The 14,708-nt window shown below is 42.9% G+C and overlaps 1 protein-coding gene across 3 annotated transcripts in view; it reads left to right on the plus strand.

Moving 5' to 3' along the window:
• The window catches only part of cadm1a (cell adhesion molecule 1a), a 422,806-nt gene that overhangs the window by 87,793 nt on the left and 320,305 nt on the right, over nucleotides 1–14,708 (plus strand). The window contains exon 1 of one of the 3 annotated variants that reach the window (XM_083926364.1): nucleotides 4,550–4,563. The exons of the other annotated variants lie outside the window; for them this stretch is intronic. The gene's annotated coding sequence lies outside the window, so the exon portion shown is untranslated. Of the gene's footprint in view, nucleotides 1–4,549; nucleotides 4,564–14,708 lie in introns of those variants that run through there. 3 annotated transcript variants of the gene reach the window in all.

The raw sequence follows: 14,708 nt of genomic DNA on the forward strand, positions 1-14,708 counted from the left end.
ACCTCTCATCCAAGAGGCTTCATAAGTCCATGTACGCATCTGACCAGGCTGGGACAGGACCAGGACCAGTACCAGGACCAAGCTGGGACTGGACCAGGGCAGTCGTTGGTGGGCAGTTGGTTTCGACTTCGTTAGTGCTCTATTGAGTCTGAACGACAGTCGTTGGGGTCAGGGTTAATTGTGTTGGGTTAGCTTTATATCTTAAGTTTAAGGTAAGCTGAATATTTTCTACTACACTGATATGATTATATGCAACATGCAAAAACCAGGATAGTCCTTTTAAATTCAAATTGCTCCACATAATAATTTTGATACATTGTTTAGTATTAAAAGAAAGATATATTTAAAAAATGACCTCATTAAGTTAATGAGCTATCAGCAAAAGTTTTCCATCATCATTTTGTGCATTTCTCAACAAGCTTGCAAATCTCAGATGGGAATGCACTGCAGAGCTACGATGAGATTCACAGAACATTCCTGTACATGAGCACTGCACAAGATCAACTTTAGTAACTACAGGCCTGCGCCAGTGATTTGTCCTGTGTCCATTTGTAAACTAACCCCATGTGACCCTCGGAGAGGGCCACAGCAGGAGCCAGCAGACGGGCTCCCTCTCAGGGAGCTCCAAGGGGTCATAGGGGCATCACTCCGAAACTTTGGCAAGGGTATCCTCCCATCTGTTGAGAAAATAAGTGCTGTCCAGCGATTGGCCATCCGATTGACTGGGGCAACACTGCTGTGGGTAGGCGGAGGCAGACAGAGAGCTGCCTGCCAACAGCTGCATCCCTGCAGTGAGGGCTGTTGGAGTTTCCATCCTTTGCCCTATCTGGTTTATTTAAGCCATGCTCTCAGAACAGCAGATTTATTGCATATTTACATATATATGAGCCTGTATTTTGACAGCTTTTCTAGCAGCACCCTGTATTGAGATTACACGAGACTGAGGAGAGAAAGTGAGAGATGTCGTTTTCATCTTGAAATCAGAAGATACTGTGGCAGCAGGCAATGCCGCAGTTATTGCCAATTCAATGCCAGCAAAAGAAAGGTGTTGCTATGAATTTACAAAATACAAAGAACACTGTCATTTCATATCCACAAAAGAATGTTGAATTGTGTTAAATGTTTCTGGTGTCCTTGGAGGCTATTGCCCTTTCTAAACACACACTATGGCGCAGGCTTTAAGGTGTTTTTTTTAGGGTGAAAAGCCACCAAACACTCGCTCACATAGCTCAAGGTGTTACCTGCCGGGAAAGTTACAGAGTCAAAGAGTCAGTACTACTTGGTGCCTTTTATTCTTGAACACAGCTCAAGTTGTTTTCGTAGGAATGGATAACATCATCCACATAGAGTGGAGGGAAGACAGAACATGAGATCGTCGTTAGGGTTGGGCGATATTTTAAACTGGCCACCGTAAGTCAAACAACTGCCTGGAGTTTTTATGTCTTGTAAATAACCATGTGAAGAAAGGAAATATTCTCGAGACATATTTTCCTTATTAAACAGGAAAATACAACCATACACCTTCTGAATTCAAGCTTGTCTCTCCCACTGAGCTAAGACGTGAGCTTAATTACCTTGTTAAGTCATCAAACCGCTCGACAGCAGGCTTTAGACTTTTAATGTCCCGGAGGGGGAATTCTTTACAAAATAAAACCCACCAAAACCATCTTGGTTAGACACTGTTTCAACAATCACCAACACTGGTTTAGTCGAAATAAACCAAGTGAGATGTTTAAAGAAACGGCCGTAGCATGCACTTGTCACAGCCACCGACGTAGAGCTCTGAATTGGTCCTTGGCGCAGTGGCTCAGCTGCCTTACTGATGCTGTCTGAGATCCAGAACGCTACTTTTCTACTCCTGACTGAAAGGAGCTACTTGAGATTCCCCTGGAAGGGTTGTGGGCCTATTACTGGCAAAAATCAAACATGAAGGGAATTCTCCATTATGCACCTTTCTAAAACGTAGAGGTCATTCAGGTTTGCATTACTGTACACATGCAGCACAAGCTGCCAAATGTTTCAATGCTCCCAGTAGAAAAACTTCTCATATTTTTTCTCTATCTCAATTTAAAAATGTGGGTAGCATGCACACACTGTAAATATCCACTGATGGGTACTGGAGCATGTCCTGCTGACTTGTTCTGTTAAATCCTAACCTTCTCCTGGGTTAAGTCTCTCTGCAGTCTCAGAACCCACCAGTCATGTGGCTGCCAGCATGATAGATGGCCACACCACCGATTAACCATGTTTTACGCTGGCTTGAATTAGATAGATAGTATTTCTGTCAGCGGAGCGAGCTGAGACAGGAGGATTAGGATGTGGTGTTTTTCACCGCAGCATCTCCTCTGTTGTCTGTTCCTATTTTGTTCCGTTCAAAGGCAAACACATACAGACACATAAACTCATACATACACAGGCTCCCAGTTGTTGTTGTTGTTGTTGTACTCCATCTAGCAGTGTGAACATTGCCTGGTATAACGCAGATTCGTGTTACATTTACATTAGAGGCCGTAACAAATCCATGAATAATATGGCAGAAAACATTTCAAGTCATGTTTCAAGCATAGTTCAAAACAGCAGCCATCAAAAATACGGTTACCATCCCCCCCCTTTTTTTTTTTTCTATGTCTCTTTTAATAGATGTCAGTCAGCTTTTGTATTGTAAAATGACTGGGATGGGATTTGTTTTAATGAACAGTGACTACAACAGTGCTACATAAAACCGTCACGTTGTGCACTGCATCATGTTCTTGTGAATTAATTCTCAAGTTAAAGGGGAATTTAAGAAGAAGAAGGGTTATTTATTACTTATTACTTAGCAATTTTTCCACTCTGTTATTATACATGTTACACACAGGCCCGAAATACACACACATGCACAAACAGGACCTTTATACATGCAATTAATGGAGAGATGTCAGAGCGAGGGGGCTGCCAATGGGTCGGCGCCCCGATCCATTGGCAGCCAGCAGTTGGGGGTTCGGTGCCTTGCTCAACAGCACCTCGGCTGTTCCCATGAGATGAACTGGCACCTCTCCAGCCACCAGCCAACACTCCATTCATGGTCCACACAGGGACTCGAGCCGGCGACCCTCCGGTTCCCAGCCGAGTCACCTCTGGACTGAGCTACTGCCGCCCAATTTCAGTATTTTTTTCAACCCAATTTCAGAAGAACCTTTCTTTTCAAACTGGTGTCGTATTGAGCAAGAGCACTGCAGCGTGTCCGCTACGAACCAGGCTCAAGTGCTTGTTTTTGCCACTGTCAGGCTCATATTGTCATAACTGTCGGACTTCATTTTGGAAATAAGTTATGAGGTAACTACCGTTGTTGTATGGATGGGCTCAGGTTACACATAAAGATAATAATTGTGATATAACTTTATATCATTATCTAGTTTAACATAAACAAACTTCTTTTCAAGAAGAGTTTTTTTGGGAGGGCTAAATTACGCGGCAACAGATCAGTTCATAGACGTGCGTTCTCACTGATAACCATACCAGCATTGTAGGCAGTATTTGAGGCATTTCTGATACTGATGTCTGATAATGAAGTGTTGCTTTGTTTGCTAACTGTGCTCCAACTGTTAAGCAGTCGAGGTTAATTGAATCATCTCTTGGATTAACTTTCTAATGGATTGATGTATAGTTAGACTTAAAATTTTAATATTTGTGACGAACCGTTCTTCAGCTCTGTCTGTGTCTTGGTTTGTTACACTTTGTGAGAAGCTTTGTAGTTTCACCAGGCCCACTCTCACTAGTTTAGATTCTGGGATAGGGGCTTGTTTATATTTCTTTAAACTAATAACATGCGTTTCAGCTGGTGCTAAGACCCCAGCGACAGCGCCCTTGCAAAATAGTTAGCAAAGATAGCGTGAGACGAGGAGAATGGCAGGCTTTATCCTAACAGTCTACATGTGGCCCTAACGTCTGACATGTTAGAATCTGGTCCACACACAGAGCCTTTGATGTCATTTGCTGTCCACACTGTCAGTCCCAGGAACATGTACACCCATCTGACAGTGACAAATGCTTGGATTTGCATCAGTCAGCCAGGAAACCTCGTACGACAAAACCAGATCAGCGACCACGACAAAGAGCAGTGAGCGCATGAGCAGCAGTTGATTGTTGGGTTTGAGAAAGTTCCTTTCATCCAAGTTGAGCAGTGACCCGTGAACACTGCCATGTTGCCCTGTTCGAAAAGGGCCCACGGCTGCCTTCTTTTTATTGCAGTTAAGTTGCATGCTCTGCCGTGCTTTGTACCTGGATTATTGTTACAACAGAACGTTATTCTTTAAAATGACGGAAGATCCTAATCTATCGGGGTCTTGTGGTCATTAAAGCCTCTTCTTTATTCATAATAATCGAGCGTGTGTGTCTATTTTCTTTGTTTTATAGTTATTCAATGCTGCTTTATATCTTCATATATATCACATGATTTACGTCTTTCTGTTTCTCTTTCTCCCTAGGTAAGTGTGTCTGGACTTTTCCTCTTCCTACATCCTGAAACAAGCACCTCTCACCCTACCTGTCAGAGAATGTCCCCTGGAGATAGCGATTGCTGAGGTGATTCATCGGTAGAGGTGCTGGTTAAAAATATTCCTCCTTCCTCCTTCTCCCTGTGCTCCACTTCCCTCTGACTGTCAGAGGAAATGGAGCCAACTCCTCGTTCACCACGGCACCGGGAAGGGGCTTTGTAAGCTTGTATCATTTTAATGTCCCCGAACTCTTTCCAGGCATGGATATGTGTTTATGTTGTTGATAGAGGCCTGAATGATGTCAAGGCAACAGGGAGAAGGGGCCGGGTCTTTGGATGTGGCCGACAGATGCAGTAAAATGACAACAGTGGTCTTTAGAGGGTGACCGGATGTGTTGTCTTTGTGCTAAAAAAGCTGACTTTTCCCATTTAACCCGACTGAGCACTGATTATTGGGCTGTGGGTTTGTCCTTGTACTGATGCACAGAGCTAATTAATCATTGTTCTTTATCTCAACCTTTTATTAATTTGGGTCATTGACAAAAGTAGGTTGTTGACCTTGTGCTTTGTCAGTTTTGCCTTTTACCTACGTACCTTTCTGAGTCAGACGCTCGTTAAGCACGGGGGAAAAATGCGTCAGCAGAATGTGTGATCACTCGAGGTCCAAAAGTTTCCCCAACTCGGGGAAAGAATCCTGACCTTGACAGGGGACGATAAATAATTATCATTACAATGTCTGATACAGTTTTGCTCCGTGTGATTATCCTCCCTCCCTCCCTTGTCCTTCGTGCTGATATTGGCCTGAAGTACGTTTTATCTTCACCTTCCAGGCGGACCAGATTAATCCAGTGAAATGTGTTTTAGCTAAGTCAGTGCACTAAATGGGGAGAAGAGGGAACCCAGTGGTTCTGTGTCTCTTGAATTACAATGAGTTTGGCTCCTTCAAAAATGGGAGAACGGTGTTTATGCCGGGGAGATCAATCACTTCATAGAGCATTGTTTGGGTTTTAACTTTTGAGGACCTTGTTGGCTTTAGGGATGACGAATTTTTCAGCAATGCTCCCGTGGACCTGACATCCAAATGATGCAACGAGGCTGCAATTGTTTTCGCTTTTGAACAGTGGTTTCTCAGATCGCCGGAGTTACTGTGCCTTACTGTGTCTCTGCCGGAGTCATTCTTCTCAGCTTCACAGATTGCAGCTTTTATTGTAAGATTGTGTGCTGGGTGAGGCGCAGCAAATTAACCAAAGGTTAAATGCCGCTACTGGGGACTTTCTGCGTGAGACGGGCAATGCCACATCATTGGCAGCACCCCTCCAGCCTTTCCGTCTTGTCAATAACTGCTGTCCACATCACAGCCCATTCATGCAGCAACAGTGTCCATTGTAATGACGTTATGTTACGCAGAACGTATTCACTTTTGGCAGCAAAACAAGAGTTTGCCATTCATTTTTTCACTCCATTCATCTTCATATTTCTTTGCAAGTTCACAGTGTGGTTGAATGGAGCTTTGTTCAAGTCCATACAGATGACCTCTTAGTTTTGTCCTCAGTACAGTGACTCAATGGGTAGCTGTGTTCACTCTGATACAGACAGCGTGGCCCCTAAAGGCCTGAGGACACCCAGATGATGGAGTGGCTAAGATGTTTGCCATGGAAGTACAGATGGTAGCCTAGGGTACACTGTACCCTGTTGAAGCTGAGAAATATGATTTCAACCGAAGTAAGCTGTATTGACTGAGACGTCTCCTGCAGTAGTCCTCAGGTTGTTGGTGCAGGCAGTGGGTGGCGGATTGATTACTGTACAGTATTTCTACTAGAGCTGGCCTGCACATTCTTTCATCACTCCTCCTGTTACGCCATCAGGGCCGGCAGCCTTCCTTGGGTTCAGCGCCCTGAGCACACGCCTCCCCTCATTCTTCTGCACAGTTAGGGTGTAGTTGTTGCTGAGGGCTGGTGGGAAAATGGTGACGAGCTCTTTCGGTTTCACCTCGAAGTGGGCAAGGAAACAGTTCAGTTCCTCTGCCTGTGAGGCGTCGGCTGTCGTGCTGTTGCTGGGCTTGTAGTTGGTGATGTGCTGGATGCCCTGCCACACCCACCGTGGATTGATGTTGAAATGGTCCTCTATCTTCCTCTTGCACGCCGCTTTGGCATCCCTGATTCCTTTCTTCAGGTTGGCTCTAGCAGCGCTGTCCTGAAGAAAGGCTTTAGGGATGCAAAAGCAGCTCTCTGCTATTTACTTTGTATAATAAACCTTGAGAACTATAAAATTCAGTATTAGAGCTTTGATACTCTGTCCAAACCTGATTGGGCCCGCCCTGACAGGCTATAATTTCTCTAGATTCAGTCATTCATTCACTCAGTCTTGAAACGGACCAGGTTTGCAAAAATTCCTCTGTGTTTGATGCATTTATCAAATGCAGATTTTATAGTCGGTGTGATGTCATAAATTATATATGGGCCCGGCGCTGCTGTGTGTGTGCGACCAATATTTCTGGATAAAAAAAAGTGATAATTCAGATCTTAAATCAAGCTCAGGCAAAAAACTGCTGCTGCGGTTCGGGTAGATAGCATATAGAGTCGGGCCCGTAACTCCGGCTCAGTCAGTAATGCACCATCCAAAAACCCTTTGTGTAGTTTGGGCTGCAATAAGCATCACAGCCTCAAGGGATCACTAACAGGGCTTTAGATATTAACACTTGTTGACCAAAAATGCACCTATCAAAGGTTATTATTTCACTGATTATGATACTTCAAACATAAACGGATGCGTCTGGGTCCAAATTCAGAATTGCTCTGAATAATCCACACGTCTCAGTCATGTTCAGTGCCACGTGGATGCACACTTGTGTTATGTTTTGCGGGGGAAACAATAGCTTTGAAAAAGCCTCCTCAAGCTCGCCAGGCTGTCCTCTGTTCTCCTTGTGCGTTGTGTGGAAGGTGTGTGTGTATGTGTGTGTTTGTGTGTGTGTGCCAGGCCTTCAAACACTGCCTGTCCGTCCTCCCTTTGTACCACTTCTGGCTGGTGTCCTCCCACTACTGCTGCTTCGTGTTTGGAAGGGCCAGCAGGGCCAGCATGGAGAAGGGAAGGAGGGCCGTCTGTGCCCAGCCCGGCCACCTGGCTGCCCAGAGGGGAAGGGGGCGTGGAGGGCGGTGGAGCAGAGGAAGCGGGTCAGCGGGGAAAAAAAGAAACATTTCCACTCCTCTTTCTCCCTCTCTATTTCTCTCCAGTTTTCTCTCCGGTCTTCTGTTCTGTCATCCGCTTCTTTCTTCCTCTTTCTTCATGCTTTCACACTTTGTCCCCCACACCCTCTGCGCTAGTTATCCCTCGCTGGTTTTAATCCTCTGCTTTTTACTACGCCCCAGTTCATATCAATGTATGATTTTATTTGATGGGCACGCCCTAATGTCCTCATCACATCATAGGATTTGAGTATTTGGCGCATGATAAAATTAAGCTGTTGCAGTTACTCCATGCAAATATAACTCGTTATATAGAAGGATAGTTGGACATGTATGTCTTCTGTACAGGGATGATAGTCAGCTATATAACTAATGAGCCGGAGAGAGATAAATAGCTTTTTTCCTCTTGTGGATGGTGCATAATGTTCTCCTGCTTGTGCTGTTGCTACCTGGCCATTCTCTGCTTTCCTTCTGCCGCAGCCTCACTTCCTGTCCGCTCTCGGTGGTGGACGGACTGCCCATGCCAAACTTGAAAGTGCTGGGCATTACCCGCGGTTCACCTAGGTGAACATCTGACAAAGGGAACAGTATATTCCAGTAGCTGCCATGTGTAAAAGGCAGATACGTTTACACCGAAACACATTTCAGTATTTTTAGATCTAATATCTAAAATCTTTCAAACATTTCACAAGCAACATTAGACAACTAAGATATTATTTAAAAATTATTATCATACACATTGTTTATGTACTGCTCTATGCACTTTGCATTTAAGAATTGCACCTACGAATGTCTTAGTAACTCAGTAGGAAGTCTAAAACTGCTACAACGCGTGGATGAACCTCTGTGTACCCCAAAGAATCATATTTACAGGACGACTAACAGAACACTCTGTGCTCAGACTAAAGCCTTCCAGCATATGTGGCAAGAGCTGTACAGTATTTTGTATTTGTAAGAGTTTTCATCTTGACCCGGCCTGACCTTAAGTTCTAGAAAACCTCACCCTGCTCCAAAGTGAAAAAAAAACATCCAAACAAAGGCCGACTTATATTTATGTGCGTGTAAGGAAGAGGATGACCCCTGCTTTTTTCTGATCTTCAAAGTTCATGGACGTTTCAAGCAGCAGGATGTAAACATATTTAGAATTGTACCAAAAGGTTAACCTCTTTGTCAACATCAATTACATGTGCTTGTTGAAAGAAGTTCAGCTTGTTCTGATTTTAGTTTGGTTGAACACAGTATTTCTTTAATAAGCTCTTTCAAGAGTCTCCAGCATCACTACGCATTGGATGTGTGAAATACACGTGTGAGCACTTGCAATTCATTATTTGAATCTACTTTCTGTTCAGGAGACTTTTGCTCCTTAATTATTTTCAAGCTCTTCTGGAGTAGCTGACACATGGTCCAGAGGTCAAACTGTGAGGCCAGGTGAAACTAAACTCACCATATTGCAGTCTCCTCTGCCTCCTCCTTGCACCGCCTCTCCCCTTGGGCTGATAATAGAGATTTGGGGCTCCCCTGCTGCTCGGGCCACCTGTGATATTATCGCTCAGCTCTAGCAGGCAAGGTGAGACTCTTAGCCCTCTCTATGGGACAGAGGAATTAGAATTAACTTCACGGCTAAGTGGATTGGATGTCTGGATGTGAAGGATGAGCAGAAGGCATTAAATTGAAATTGTTTCTTTTTTTGGTGGGAGAGGAGAAACATATGTGCATGCATAAAAAGGGGATGTCTTTGGTCAGGGCAGTGCTGCTCTATAAAACTCAAATTCCCTGAAACCTTCTGACGGCTCAAATTAAAAATGAAGGATTCATGTTAATTCTAGTCCATGATCCATGACGCTTTGCATTGTTTCATATTAAGTCCAGTGACTGTGGATGTCTTCAATAAATGGATTTCTTCACTAAAGATCAACAAACAGGATCAGCTTTTTCTCCGTGGTTTCTTTTGCCAAAGCATTTTCTTCTGCAGACAAAAATACATTCATCCCTGCGTCCTCACAAAGCTAGAGTCTAGCAGCAATGACACGGATCCAAATCGTGCTCTGTCTTTTAGGGGAAGGGACAGGACGCGCTAAGCCTTGGTTGGGTGACGTCTTTAGACCAAACAAAAACTTGCCTTAGACATTACAATCCCCCTCTGAACTTCTCTCATCACAAGATCTCGAACACAGAGTGCAGATGCACACATATGCCGTTATTCCATAATGAGTTCGTTATTTGCGTTATCCATTAAGAAGGTGAGACAGAGGAGACACTGAACTGCGTCTGACCTGACAAAAATATGATTATGAATTATAAATATCCCAAATTCCCACAACATGACTGAGGAGTACAGTTGGTGTTTCCCTATGTAATATAGTTGACATCACGGATTACGTTGAGTATTCGAAAAAGCCCTCTTAAGTGTATAATGTGTATGCATTAATTTCACCCTGCAAAAAGAAAGCCTGGAATTAAAAGGTGTTTGTAATTGGTGTTATAACATGACCAAAAAATTGGCTGAATACATTGGTTGAGAGACTGAACTATGTCATTCATTCATTCATCTTCAACCGCTTGTCCCTGTTGGGGTCGCGGGGGGGCTGGAGCCGATCCCAGCTGACATCGTGCGTTAGGAGTGGTACACCCTGGACAGGACGCCAGTCTATCACAGGGCACATAGAGACGAACAGAGACAGACAACCATTCACACCTACGGGCAATTTAAGAGACTGCTTATGTATAGGGCCCAGATTTTGGTGCTACCCCTGTTTATACGCCGATAATTGACATCCATGAAGAACCACACCTGTTTTTGGGTCCCTGTTAATCTTGGGATTTTGTCCACAAGAGCAAACAAAGTACTCAGAGCAAATTTGCAGCAATAATGGGAAAACTATTTAATTTACATAAACTATTTCAATTATACACTGCAACCAGTAGATGCGGATAAATCAGCTTAACAAGTGAACATTTCATGTGGTTAAAGCTGGAATAGGATAGAGCAGTCTGCATGCACAGAATAACATGAGTGATGGTTACGTGTCTGTTGTCCACAGCTGCACATGTCAGATTGCAGCCGCTCACCACACCTGTGTGTAAACGGTTCCTTTAGAACTCTTTATTTTAGCAAAAGTGGCATTTCATGTTTTATTCCTGAAATGCACAACACATGCTGTGTCTCATTTTACCATATGATGGGACAATTTGCTGTTTGACATGAGATACAGTAAAACCAAATAGTGTTGGGTCGCTGCTGTCATTAGAACAGCTTCATCAACATTTTAGAACTTATTTCTATCATTATACAAATGAAATAAAAAGCCATCTGCCCGTGGCTGCAGATTTGTGGTGCTGAACCAAAACAACAGGTGCACTTGGGGACGCCCACACAGTCCAAACGCCCACGACCTACCACTTTGAACCAGCTTGTTGCGCTTTTGCAATTAAAATAAGGCCCCTGGTCATCAGTGGTCCAGCATTGGTGATGAGATTCTGCTTTCATGCATTCCTAACAAAAGACAAATAAAGTATTGTATCTTAACATTGGTGTTGGTCTATTTTTGACAACAAAATACTAACTAAAGTTTTATTCACCACAAAATGACCTATCAACGTTGGAGCGTAGGTAGTTTAATGCAAATATTTCTCAAGTAAAGTTCTTACTTTGGTATGTAAATAAATCACAAACTTTTGGCCGCAATGTGTCTTTCCATTTTTAACTAAATAGTGAGTAACTTACTTTAAAAAAGTGTAACATTGTCATGTCATCCACCTTTATACATAGTGCAAATGCCTGAAAACTCACCATCCCTGGGTTGAATGACTCTGATAAGGCAGCCTGGTGTATGATTAATCCCATTGTATGTAGCTACTGAAATCCAAATGGCTGCTTTTTGAGGATAATTTGTAGGTGTGCAAGGTGACTATTTTTGAGATTCTGTTTCTGTCCCTCCTTTTCACCTGAGCTTTGAATCTCAATAGACTTTAAAGCAGCAGAAGCTTCTCTTTATGTGAGTGAGTTAAAAAAAAATCAAGCACCTTCATACATTACTTACCTAGTACTCCGCAATTAGCTTCGCTTTCAGAAGCTAGTAGGACATAACATATAGGCTAATCACATAGGCATTATGGGTAATTTTATGGAAACCTCCCTGGGCGCACCTGTTAAATGGGCCTTATCATTAAGTATGTATATAAAGTCTCCAGGGGAAGGTTAAATACCCTCCGTTGTTTTTTTGTGAGGGTACCTCCTGCTGCAAACGCTCTATAATGATCCGGTTTATGCTAATCAGGTGATTATTTTAGAATAATCAGAATGGCTGGCTTTAAACTAGGATATTGTGATAGTTGGGAGGGATGTTTTGATAAAATAATTACAGAATATAAAGATTTCTGATGTTTTCATTCATGCTGTAGTGAGTATCTGGCCCTGTATGTTAATAGGGTGATTTAATTGCACATAGCCAACTTTTTGCCCAAATTACACTGCAGTCAAATAACACATGAGAAGCCAGGGACTATTTAACTAATGAAGGGAATTCAAGATTGCATCATCTATCATTTTACACTCATTCCCTCAAGCCCCTCACCCCCACAGCCATCATCGTCGTGCTCATTCCGCTTCTGCAGATTTTTCTTTTGCCCTGTTGACGTGCAGCTTAAAGTTGATTGTACAGATAGACTCCAGACGTTATTCTTTTCTAGGATCTTATGGCACAAAGAACAACTTGGAGATCTATACCTTATATTTAGCCACCAGAAGGTCAGGAGCACGTAGCACGTTCTCAGTAAGTGTGCTTCCTTGTGGCATTGATCCATGTCATTCATAATGCAACAACAGTATTGGATGAGCTTGTGGACATTTACAGACACTTTCAAAGTGAAAATGTATTTGTAAGAAGATATAGTTTTTTACAACTTAGTTCTTGTTTTTGTCTTTTTGTCTTATCAGTTATTACATCAATGTACCAACCATAGGAACAAGGAACAAGAGCAGTCAGACCACACAGACGGATTGTAAGCAAGCCAACACTTTAGCTAGATTATCTAAACTAATTCGTTTGGAGGTAAACTGAAAGAAAGCACACATGAAATGTTTGTGACAGATTCAACCCAGTCGCCAGAATAAAACGTTGGCATTGTGCAATTCTGCAAACCACAGATACGTAGAATCCAAGCCCCAACCACAGCGACTTCCTGGTTGATCCAATACAAGAAGTGCAAAAAGTTGCAGTTCTCAGAGTGTCCACTAGAAGCAGGTTTCATAATAGAGCAGTTTCTCCTTGACCCCCATGTTAAACAGGCCGTTTTCACAGCATCATTAAACCTATTAAATCCAAAGGTAAATAAAAAAAAGGCATTCTAGTTTGTATGTTTAGGTCATATCTTCATGACAACACTGAGGGTGGTGAAAATTTTTGTACCAGGCTAGTTTTTATTTTATTGGAGGTTAAAGTTTATGAATAATTGGGGGCGTGGCCTCTTGAGTGACAGCTAGCCTCTGGCCCTCACTTCTCCTCGTAGGTGTACGTCAGCCAGATGGACGTATCTCCCTCCCCCCGACGTCACATACATGCCCATTTTTTGGTAAGAGGAAATGAGGCGGAGTCAAAGTCTGACAAGATGGCGGCTCCCGTAGGTGAGTACGATTGGATCAAGTTGAGAGAACGGACCGCGACGGAGACGCTACGTCCAACACTTCTTGATTCTCCATGGTCGCAGTTTTAAACACATGATGAATTCAAACATCAATTATCGTTTCTTTGTTTGAGGTTTTAAAACTACATAGTTAGGTTTAGGAGAAGGATAGGGTTGGTTGCCTGCCTGGTTAAAATAAGCGTGTGTGACATCTGTGGGGACATGAACAAGATACAAACAGCTGTCTCCTGGGTTAAAGTCTGGTGTGTGTTTGTCCCAACCATCCACCCTGACTTCCTCCCCAATAGTGTTTTTCGACTGACAGGGAAGGGGTTCTTGAACCTGTGCCCTTCAGAATTCTTTGAACCTTGGTGTTACCTAGCGAACGAGCCAGCATTTCCATCAGTTTTGTGGGAACCACTGTAATCAAGGATAAGGGCGCACACGCTGATGTTACGGTTGAACCGGTTAGGCCTAAAAAAAACAAACGGCTATTTTCATGTTCCAGTTGCCACAAACTTTCCAGGTTACGAACCAAGTTATTTTTGATCGAAATGCTCCTGCTGGTTCAAAGTCTGGTGCGCAAACTGGAACGGAGCCCATTCCCTGTCAGTCGAAAAGGGCAGTGATGTGAAGTTTGTGGTTCATTACACTATCACTTGACTTTCAGAGCACTTGCCGTGAACGTGTAACAATAACCTGGATGGTTTTACATTGGAGTCAGTTGAAAGTCCAGTGTGTTGCATACAGACATAAAAGTCTCATTGCAAATATGTGTGCATTTCTTGGACAAATATATTAGGTCACAGTTGGTCCAGGAGGCTGGTCCGTAAACTGTGATGGATGTTTACAACAGACTTTTTGGTAAATACATGTTATTGTTCGCCTTTATTTGCTCTTCAAAATAGTCTGACTGCTTGTTTTTCTTGCCCTGTTTGTTTGCAGTGCCACTGCATTTCCCACATATCAGCAGTTTGGGTTCAGATATTTTAAAACATATCTTAATGTAACATTCACATCCCCGCATGTACACCAAGAGAATTATGGGTTGCTGTAATCATTAAAGTTGTCCACACTGATCCCTTTCTGGCGGGAGTCCAGTTGAAAAAAAAGTCTTTGTCTGTGTAAAAATGCATCGTCATGTTCAGCTGCAGCTACAGTAGTAATAAGCTTTAGCAGTATGAGTCAGCCAAATCAAGAGGACATTAGAGGTTTGTAACAGCCCAATACATTTTGCTTGTGTAGCTCTGTGAAAGGAATTTAGACTTCACCTTGGTAGTTTTTTTTCCAATACATTTCTTAAAAAAGGTGGGTCTGAGTTTCCACTTATGTGTTTAAAAGGTTCTCTAAGCTCTTATTTTGCAGAGATTAATATTCCTAAATAACACAATGTTCCCAGGGGGTCACAGCAAGTTTGGTGATAGAATCTC

The sequence above is a fragment of the Echiichthys vipera genome (assembly GCF_963691815.1).
Source record: "Echiichthys vipera genome assembly, chromosome: 14".
In the NCBI taxonomy this organism is placed as follows: domain Eukaryota; kingdom Metazoa; phylum Chordata; class Actinopteri; order Perciformes; family Trachinidae; genus Echiichthys; species Echiichthys vipera.